The sequence below is a fragment of the Oncorhynchus masou genome, chromosome 32 (assembly GCF_036934945.1).
Source record: "Oncorhynchus masou masou isolate Uvic2021 chromosome 32, UVic_Omas_1.1, whole genome shotgun sequence".
In the NCBI taxonomy this organism is placed as follows: domain Eukaryota; kingdom Metazoa; phylum Chordata; class Actinopteri; order Salmoniformes; family Salmonidae; genus Oncorhynchus; species Oncorhynchus masou.
Window position 1 is genome coordinate 63,703,990 of NC_088243.1, and position 10,831 is coordinate 63,714,820.

Here is a 10,831-nt window from a genome sequence, read left to right on the forward strand (position 1 = left end):
TGCACAATCGAGAGCATCCAGTTGGGCTGTATCACCGCCTGGTATGGAAACTGCACCGCCCACAACCGTAAGGCTCTCCAGAGGGAAGTGAGGTCGGCACAACGCATCACCGGGGGCAAACTACCTGCCCCCCAGGACACCTACACCACCAATGTCACAGGAAGGCCAAAGAGATCATCAAGGACAACAACCACCCGAGCCACTGCCTGTTCACCCCGCTTTCATCCAGAAGGCGAGGTCAGTACGGGTGCATCAAAGCTCAGACAGAGAGACTGAAAAACAGCTTCTATCGCAAGGCCATTAGACTGTTAAAACAGCCATCACTAACATTGAGTGGCTGCTGCCAACATACTGCCTCAAATCTCTAGCCACTTTAATAATTAAAAATTGGATGTAATAAATGTATCACTAGTCACTTTAAACAATGCCACTTTATATCATGTTTACGTACCCTACATTACTCATCTCATATGTATACACTGTACTCTATACCATCTGCTGCATCTTGCCTATGCTGTTCGGCCATAGCTCATTCATATATTTATATGTACATATTCTTATTCCTTATTTTACACTTGTGTGTATAAGGTAGTTGTTGTGAAATTGTTAGATTACTTGTTAGATATTACTGCACGGTCAGAACTGGAAGCACAAGCATTTGGCTACACTCGCACTAACATCTGCTAACCATGTGTATGTGACCAATAACATTTGATTTGATTTGATCAGACTACTGCAACAGGAGTGATACAGGGGGAGGGGATAAGGAACAAACAAGCCATGTTGTTTTCTTTCATTAACTCAGTAGCACAGACCATCAGCTAAAAACTATGTTTAAGAGAACTTTGGGGGCCTCCCGAGTGGCGAAGAGGTCTAAGGCTGGGCCAACACTACAGACCTGGGTTAGATCCCAGGCTGTATCACAACCGGCCTTGATTGGGAGTCCTATAGGTGTTTCCTCCGACACATTGGTGCGGCTGGCTTCCGGATTAAGAGGACTGGTGTTAAGTAGCGCGGTTTGGCGAGTCATGTTTCAGAGGACGCCTGACTCGACCTTCGCCTCCCGAGACCATAGGGGAGTTGCAGCGATGAGACAAGATCGAAATTGGGGAGAAAGTATTCAGACCCCTTGATCTTGGTTTCATCAGACCAGAGAATCCTGTTTCTCATGGTCAAAGAATCTTTAGGTGCCTTTCGGAAAACTCCAAACGGGCTGTCATGTGCCTTTTACTGAGGAGTTGCTTCTGTCTGGCTATTCTACCATATAGGCCTGATTGGGGGAGTTCTGCAGAGATGGTTGTCCTTCTGGAAGGTTCTCCCATCTCCACAGAGGAACTCTAGAGCTCTGTCAGAGTGACCATCGGGTTCTTGGTCACCTCCCTGACCAAGGACCTTGTCCCCAGATTGCTCAGTTTGGCCGGACGAACAGCTCTAAGAAGAGACTTGGTGGTTTCAAACTTCTTCCATTTAAGAATGATGGAGACCACTGTGTTCTTGGGAACCTTCAATGCTGCAAAAATGTTTTGGTACCCTTCCCCAGATCTGTGCCTCAACACAATCCTGTCTTGGAGCTCTACGAGCAATTCCTTCAACCTCATGGCTTGGTTTTTGCTCTGACATGCACTGTCAGCTGTGGTACCTTATAGAGACAGGCATGTACCTTTCCAAATCAAGTCCAAACAATTACATTTTCCATGGGTGGAAACATCTCAAGGATGATCAATGGTAACAGGATGCACCTGAGCTCAATTTCGAGTCTCATAGCAAAGGGTCTGAATACTTATGTAAATAAGTATCTGTTTTTATTTAATCAATTCTAGAATAAGGCTGTAATGTAACAAAATGTGGAAAAACTCAAGGGATCTGAATACTTTCTGAAAGCACTGTATATAAATATATAAAAATAAGTGAACTTTGATCAAGTGGTTGGGTTTGCCTTGAATCAAATTGCTAGATAGCCAGGGTCCTCTTCTGGGGTACTAGGGCAGGATGCCCCAACTGAAGGGGCCGCAGGGGTTTTATACGTTTTTTTTTTTTTTTTTTTTTTTTTTTTTTTTTTCATTGTTGGACATGAAAGACTGTAAAAACACCAGGAATACAGCTGCAAGTATTCCGACGCATAATGGAGAGACACGTGATTGTATATAAATGTAAGCTAGGTTTTAAATTATTATGTTTTAGTTCCATATTATAGCTGTTTGGGCTTCTTGTGGTCAATTTGCCCTCCGCTTAAGAAAAAAAACATCGGCCTGCAGCTGAATCTAATTGATGATCCGTGCACTAGGCAATTTTTGTTTAAATGTGTCTTGTAGGGGATGTCGAAGTTGTCAGTATAGTAGAATTCATGCCTAGGCCTACATTTTCAGTCTATAACACAGCTCTCTGTTTTCACTTTTGCGTTAACGAGAAAACAATGTAAACTTTCGAGTTTTCCTGAAGTAAAGTTTGTATTTTTAAACTAAAATATATGCTGTGGAATCTGCATGTTGAAAACATGTGTATGAATGCCCTAGATTCCATGACACAGTGCATGGCAAAGAGGATGGGGGGGTATATTTCCACTTATGAAGTGTATCCTAAACCAATTGTTACTTCAAAGATTGTCTGGCATGACACAAAGGAAACCATGGCTAGTGTTCCAGAATAGGCTCTATGTTCAGATACACTTGACGAGGCCAGCTGGTGTTATTTAAGCTAATGGAAGGCTATGGCCCTTCAGCATTAATGTATCCTAAATAAATCATTTTCTTGAAACACATGAATGATGTGTGATTGTTCATCAGTTAATTTCAAGGTGTGTTTGTTGTGTCTTCTGAACTGGTATAGGCTTGGTTGTAGGTGGACAGTGCATCAACAATCTCCAATGTGGAGATGCAGCCATAAATAATTTGATAAAGACAACTTTCACTCGCTTTTTTTAAAAGTCATTTTTGTGACTTCAAGTATAAAACAGTTGTGTTTCGGGCTGCCATGGCCTTCGTTTTAATTTGTAAAGTACATGCGTAACCCACGAGTAAAGTAATAACTTGCTATAGTCTGGGTTAGGTTAGGGTCTGGGTTAGAGTCTGGCACCTGAGAGTTCGCTTTAGGTCACTTCACCCTAAATGGGGGCAGCAGTGCAAGTGTGATGACACAGGGTGCTTGACTGTGGATGAAGAGTTTGAAGCTATGAGAACAATGAGAGGGTGTAGAAAGCAGCCATTTGAAGGTTCTATATAATCCTTCTCGAGAGCAGGAAACAAAGAAATGCGTTGTATGTAAACACTGTAATGATTTTGTGCAGTCCTCTTGCCATTGTTAAAAAAACAGAGCTACGTTAAACGTCAGACTTCAACAGCTCCACAAAAAGGCTGTTGTAAACTAACACATCTTAAAAGGGAACCTTCAATACAGACATTACACCATTAGAAATTGGAACCGGCGCTATATAAGCAAGTCACAACCTATTCGGTTCATGAACACAGCCGAAACATCCAATTTGAACAATTTAGCCCGTCTGAAAGTTAAAACACACAGTTGAATCGTCATTGAGTCTGAATTTGGTAGACTAGCCATTGCCCCACACGTTTGTCACAGATGTTTCTCAAATCAATCGTATTTGTTACTGAAATTAAGGGAGAACTTTACATTGCAACACAGACTAAAGTGGGAATAACATGGCAATAGTGTGGTAACAAGTTAAAGTGACACACTGAACATGTATTCCTCTCAGACGTCCAGAAGACCATAGGACGTAGGGTTTAGTGTTTGATTTGGGATTGGGTTACTTGAATTGCTTCACACAGCCTTCACATTACCAATCTCAAATTGGCTGAATTGACAAGTGTATCTGGATTCAGTCCAGTGCCCATCAGTAAGCTAGAATTCAGAGATGTAGCTAAATGCATGAATGATAGGCCATATTCCAAGACTTGGGGAAACACTAACAGGCTATAGGCCCATCTGTCAAACTTGGTAAGTAACAGCCAGTGGATCTAAAATCAGTAGTTGTTCCTTTGATCAAGCCATGAGGTCGAAGGAATTGTCCATAGAGCTCCAAGACAGGATTGTGTCGAGGCATAGATTTGGGGAAGGGTACCAAAACATTTCTGCAGTATTGAAGGTCCCCAAGAACACAGTGGCCATCATTCTTAAATGGAGGGAAACGTAGCGGTCTTCTGGTTAGACTACGGAGACGGGCACATCGTGCCCCACTCCCTAGCATTCTTCTTGCCAATGTCCAGTCTCTTGACAACAAGGTTGATGAAATCCGAGCAAGGGTAGCATTCCAGAGGGACATCAGAGACTGTAACGTTCTGTGCTTCACGGAAACATGGCTCACTGGAGAGACGCTATCCGATGCGGTGCAGCCAACGGGTTTCTCCACGCATCGCGCCGACAGAAACAAACACCTTTCTGGTAAGAAGAGGGGTGGGGTGTATGCCTTATGGCTAACGAGGCATGGTGCGATGAAAGAAACATACAGGAACTCAAATCCTTCTGTTCACCTGATTTAGAATTCCTCACAATCAAATATAGACCGCATTACCTACCAAGAGAATTCTCTTCGATTATAATCACAGCCGTATATATCCCCCCCCAAGCAGACACATCGATGGCTCTGAACGAACTTTATTTAACTCTTTGCAAACTGGAAACCATTTATCCGGAGGCTGCATTCATCGTTGTTGGGGATTTTAACAAGGCTAATCTGAAAACAAGACTCCCTCAATTTTATCAGCATATCGATTGCGCAACCAGGGGCGGAAAAACCTTGGATCACTGTTACTCTAACTTCCGCGACGCATATAAGGCCCTGCCCCTTCCCCCTTTCGGAAAAGCTGACCACAACTCCATTTTGCCGATACCTGCCTACAGACAAAAGCTAAAAAAAAAGCTCCCACGCTGAGGTCTGTCCAACGCTGGTCCGACCAAGCTGACTCCACACTCCAAGACTGCTTCCATCACGTGGACTGGGACATGTTTCGTATTGCGTCAAATAACAACATTGACGAATACGCTGATTCGGTGTGCGAGTTCATTAGAACGTGCGTTGAAGATGTCGTTCCCATAGCAACGATTAAAACATTCCCTAACCAGAAACCTTGGATTGATGGCAGCATTCGTGTGAAACTGAAAGCACGAACCACTGCTTTCAATCAGGGCAAGGTGTCTGGTAACATGACTGAATACAAACAATGCAGCTATTCCCTCCGTAAGGCTATCAAACAAGCTAAGCGTCAGTACAGAGACAAAGTAGAATCCCAATTCAACGGATCAGACACAAGAGGCATGTGGCAGGGTCTACAGTCAATCACGGACTACAGGAAGAAATCCAGCCCAGTCACGGACCAGGATGTCTTGCTCCCAGGCAGACTAAATAACTTTTTTGCCCGCTTTGAGGACAATACAGTGCCACTGACACTGCCTGCAACGGAAAAATGTGGTCTCTCCTTCACTGCAGCCGAGGTGAGTAAAACATTTAAACGTGTTAACCCTCGCAAGGCTGCAGGCCCAGACGGCATCCCCAGCCGCGCCCTCAGAGCATGCGCAGACCAGCTGGCTGGTGTGTTTACGGACATATTCAATCAATCCCTATACCAGTCTGCTGTTCCCACATGCTTCAAGAGGGCCACCATCGTTCCTGTTCCCAAGAAAGCTAAGGTAACTGAGCTAAACGACTACCGCCCCGTAGCACTCACTTCCGTCATCATGAAGTGCTTTGAGAGACTAGTCAAGGACCATATCACCTCCACCCTACCTGACTCCCTAGACCCACTCCAATTTGCTTACCACTCAAATAGGTCCACAGACGATGCAATCTCAACCACACTGCACACTGCCCTAACCCATCTGGACAAGAGGAATACCTATGTGAGAATGCTGTTCATCGACTACAGCTCGGCATTCAACACCATAGTACCCTCCAAGCTCGTCATCAAGCTCGAGACCCTGGGTCTCGACCCCGCCCTGTGCAACTGGGTACTGGACTTCCTGACGGGCCGCCCCCAGGCGGTGAGGGTAGGTAACAACATCTCCTCCCCGCTGATCCTCAACACTGGGGCCCCACAAGGGTGCGTTCTGAGCCCTCTCCTGTACTCCCTGTTCACCCACGACTGCGTGGCCACGCACGCCTCCAACTCAATCATCAAGTTTGCGGACGACACAACAGTGGTAGGCTTGATTACCAACAACGACGAGACGGCCTACAGGGAGGAGGTGAGGGCCCTCAGAGTGTGGTGTCAGGAAAATAACCGCACACTCAACGTCAACAAAACTAAGGAGATGATTGTGGACTTCAGGAAACAGCAGAGGGAACACCCCCCTATCCACATCGATGGAACAGTAGTGGAGAGAGTAGCAAGTTTTAAGTTCCTCGGCATACACATCACAGACAAACTGAATTGGTCCACTCACAGAGACAGCATCGTGAAGAAGGCGCAGCAGCGCCTCTTCAACCTCAGGAGGCTGAAGAAATTCGGCTTGTCACCAAAAGCACTCACAAACTTCTACAGAGGCACAATCGAGAGCATCCTGGCGGGCTGTATCACCGCCTGGTACGGCAACTGCTCCGCCCTCAACCGTAAGGCTCTCCAGAGGGTAGTGAGGTCTGCACAACGCATCATCGGGGGCAAACTACCTGCCCTCCAGGACACCTACACCACCCGATGTTACAGGAAGGCCATAAAGATCATCAAGGACATCTACCACCCGAGCCACTGCCTGTTCACCCCGCTATCATCCAGAAGGCGAGGTCAGTACAGGTGCATCAAAGCTGGGACCGAGAGACTGAAAAACAGCTTCTATCTCAAGGCCATCAGACTGTTAAACAGCCACCACTAACATTGAGTGGCTGCTGCCTACACACTGACACTGACTCCACTTTAAAAATGGGAATTGACGGGAAATGTTGTAAATATATCACTAGCCACTTTAAACAATGCTACCTTATATAATGTTACTTACCCTTCATTATTCATCTCATATGCATACCTATATACTGTACTCTATATCATCGACTGCATCCTTATGTAATACATGTATCACTAGCCACTTTAACTATGCCACTTTGTTTACATACTCATCTCACATGTATATACTGTACTCGATACCATCTACTGTATCTTGCCTATGCTGCTCTGTACCATCACTCACTCATATATCCTTATGTACATATTCTTTATCCCCTTACACTGTGTATAAGACAGTAGATTAGGAATTGTTAGTTAGATTACTTGTTGGTTATTACTGCATTGTCGGAACTAGAAGCACAAGCATTTCTCTACACTCACATTAACATCTGCTAACCATGTGTATGTGACAAATAAAATTTGATTTGATTTGAAGAAGTTTGGAACCACCTAGACTCTTCCTAGAGCTGGCCGCCAGACCAAACTGAGCAGTCGGGGAGAAGGGCCTTGGTTAGGGAGGTGACCAAGAACCCAATGGTCACTCTGAAAGAGCTCCAGAGTTTCTCTGTGGAGGTGGGAGAACCTTCCAGAAGGACAACCATCTCCACACCACTCCACCAATCAGGCCTGTTTGGTAGAGTGGCCAGACGGAAGCCACTCCTCAGTAAAAGGCACATGACAGCCCTTTTGGAGTTTTCCGAAAGGCACCTAAAGATTCTCAGACCATGAGAAACAAGATTCCCTGGTCTGATGAAACCAAGATTGAACTCTTTGGCCTGGCACCTTCCCTATGGTGAAGCATGTTGGTGGCAGCATCATGTAGTGGGGGTGTTTTTCAGCAGCAGGGACTGGGAAACTAGTCAGGATTGAGGCAAAGATGAACGAAGCAAAGTACTGAGAAATCCTTGATGAAAACCTGCTTCAGAGCGCTCAGGACTTCAGACTGGGGAGAAGGTTCACCTTCCAACAGGACAACGATCCTAATCACACAGCCAAGACAATGTAGGAGTGGCTTCGTGACAAGTCTCTGAATGTCCTTGAGTGGCCCAGGCAGAGCCCAGACTTGAACCCGATCTAACATCTCTGAAGAGACCTGAAAATAGCTGTGCAGCAACGCTCCCCATCCAACTTGACAGAGCTTGAGAGGATCTGCAGAGAAGAATTTAACAAACTCCACAAATACATGTGTGCTAAATTTGTAGCGTCATATCCAAGAAGAATCAAGTCTGTAATCGCTGTCAAAGGTGCTTCAACAAAGTACTGAGTAAAGGGTCTGAATGCTGATATTTCCATTTTTCCCCCCAATAAATTAGCTAAATATATTTTTTAGCTGTTTTTGCTTTGTCATTATGGGGTATTGTGTGTAGATTGATGAGCAAAAAAACTATTAAACCAGTTTTAGAATAAGGCTGTAATTTAACAAAATGTGGAAAAGGTCAAGGCGTCTGAATACTTTCCACATGTGTGTATCAAACCACTGAATTTACTTACATAACCTGTTGTGTGAACCAGTTTTCGATATGTTTCTAAGGCTGTGACAATACCAGTATTGCAATATTTTTTCCATTGCAAAAATGAAAACACAAAGCAGACCTAACTCTTCAGTCCTTTAAAAACCTTCTGGATGTAAAATATTGTGTGCTTTAACTTGGAAAATAAATAAATGTGACTCTGGATGAAAGCAGAATGATGTTTGTTTCAAACATTAGGGCTGTTTTCATAAAGAAGTTAAATCTGCTTTGTGTTTTGTTTCCTTGCTACGATACTAACAAGTATCGCGATACTGGTATCGTCCCGGCCCTAATGTTGACATACAACAGCAACAGTCAGGGAAGTAAACTGTTACAGTTAGGACATACTTCCCTCTACGGGTGTAATCCTAATCCCCTCTACGGGTGTAATCCTAATCCCCTCACGAGTGTAGAAAAAGTGACAGGCCAACACAGGTCTGGTTTTATTCACAAAATGAATAGGCCTTGTCATTCACCAGGTCTATAACAACAATGTGTGTTACCATTTTCTTGTGTCTGTATATGCTGACATCATTTCAAGAAGGGTGATGTCTGGTTTATGGTTCATCTGTTGTTTTGCTCTGCTGGTCACTGATTGGGATTGTCATTAACAACAGTCAACACACCTTGACAAAGAATTTGGTATGGAATAGAACTTCATGGAACGGACCCTAATCCCAAAATGTTGGTGGATTCCACCAAATTATTTGGAATTTGGCATTTCCGTAAAATGTATTTAGGTGGTAGACCCTTGTATAATTACCAAAACCCCTCAACCTCATTACAATGTAATAACCACAATGTAACAACAAGGTTGATGTCATAGTAGGCTAATTACAATGTTACCACGGGTATAAGAGCAACTTTACACATGGGCTATTCTATACACTGCTGGACATACTAGCCATAACATCATGGACAGACAGAACAACACGAAGCTGCAGCCTAATGGCCAGTATTTACACCACCGTCGAGGGGCAATCAACACCTTCATGTGGAATTATTGTATGGCTACTGTGTTTCTTTGTAAAGTGTGAGTGGATTTGTTAGATAAGCCTGTTCATAACAAAGGCTGTTATGAAGAGAAATACAGCTTTCTTTATTGCTCTAATGATACTGTCTCATTGATTGAATGGACTAGAGATCCTGATCAACAACACTCAACATAGCCAATGAATGGCTCTCTGCAATTCTTCCCTGATTACTACATTTGCATAACCTATGTCAACCAGGAATGAAGAAGCTGTTCATGTTGAGATATATTTATGATTTACATGTTAAGTAACATAGAGAATATTGGCTAGTAATATGCTAAGTAGTTAATTATACAATGAAAGTTGAGGATGTTTGTGCCTGCCTTTGTGATTTATTGTTGTAACAGTAAAAAACATTGAATCCCTACATAGGCTGAAGCCAGGAAAACCCACCTAAGTTCAGCTTGTATAGCCACTTGGCTATTGTGGCTTGTCCCTCGGAGCAATTGACATATTGCTGTCCCTTGTTACAAGACATCAATCTAGCTACCAAAAGAGAGAGACTTGTTGGCTCGGCCCTTCACCAAAATCCCACAATGTCACAGTTCCTTACAGTTAGATGGGGGCGAAATAGCCCCTAAAAATCATAAACTCTCTTTTGTCTAGATTTAATCAGGTGGCTACAACTACACCCTCGTGCATTAACACCGAACTTTCGAAGCCCGAAAGGGTTAATGGTGGACCATGGTTTTTCAAGAACATTCCAGGCAATGGGAAAGATTGGTTTGTCGCTCCAAACAACACAAATATTATGGGAGACATGTGAGCGTCTACGAGAGCTCCCGTCGTATAGAACAAAAAGAGAGCTTCACTGCTATCCACACCCTCCCTTCTAATGCACTTTTCCTTGAAAAGGATCCCGGTGTCTAACTGCAGGGCCCGGCGCCGCCATACACTACCACATAGGCACATAAAACAACACGTATAGCATGCCCATACCACCAAGCGGAAAAGGCACAGACAAAAATGAATAAGAACAATACAAATCGCAGCCATAAATCACCAATAGACGCACTAATGCATTAATACGCCTAAAATCCTTCAAGTCAAAAGAACTAACCTGTTTAGGAACAGTACAGTCCGCTGGACATTGGGTTGAATCCGATTTAAATCCACTATCAGTAAAACAAAGAGGCGAAAATGTCCGGCCAATCCCGAAACAGGCCGAAACACCTCTTGGAGCTTTGCTGAGCATGCGCTGATTAGTCGAGGGGGAGGAGGGTTAGTCGAGGGGGAGGAGGGTTAGTCGAGGGGGAGGTGGATTGAATGAGAGTAGACGAATAGACAACATTGTATCGAGCTCCCAATTCATTTCGAAGAAACAATTATTGTGATACATTTTTGATATATTTTAGAATTCCGCGAAATTCTGAGTGAAACTCTCAGAAAAAAAACT

General features: G+C 43.9%; 1 protein-coding gene across 1 annotated transcript in view; it reads right to left on the reverse strand.

Moving 5' to 3' along the window:
• LOC135526450 (polycomb group RING finger protein 3-like) overlaps positions 1–10,609 on the reverse strand; it is a 74,081-nt gene extending 63,472 nt beyond the window's left edge. The window contains exon 1 of the mRNA XM_064954832.1: positions 10,496–10,609. The gene's annotated coding sequence lies outside the window, so the exon portion shown is untranslated. The remainder of the gene's footprint in view (positions 1–10,495) is intronic.
• Positions 10,610–10,831: the final 222 nt, after the last annotated feature.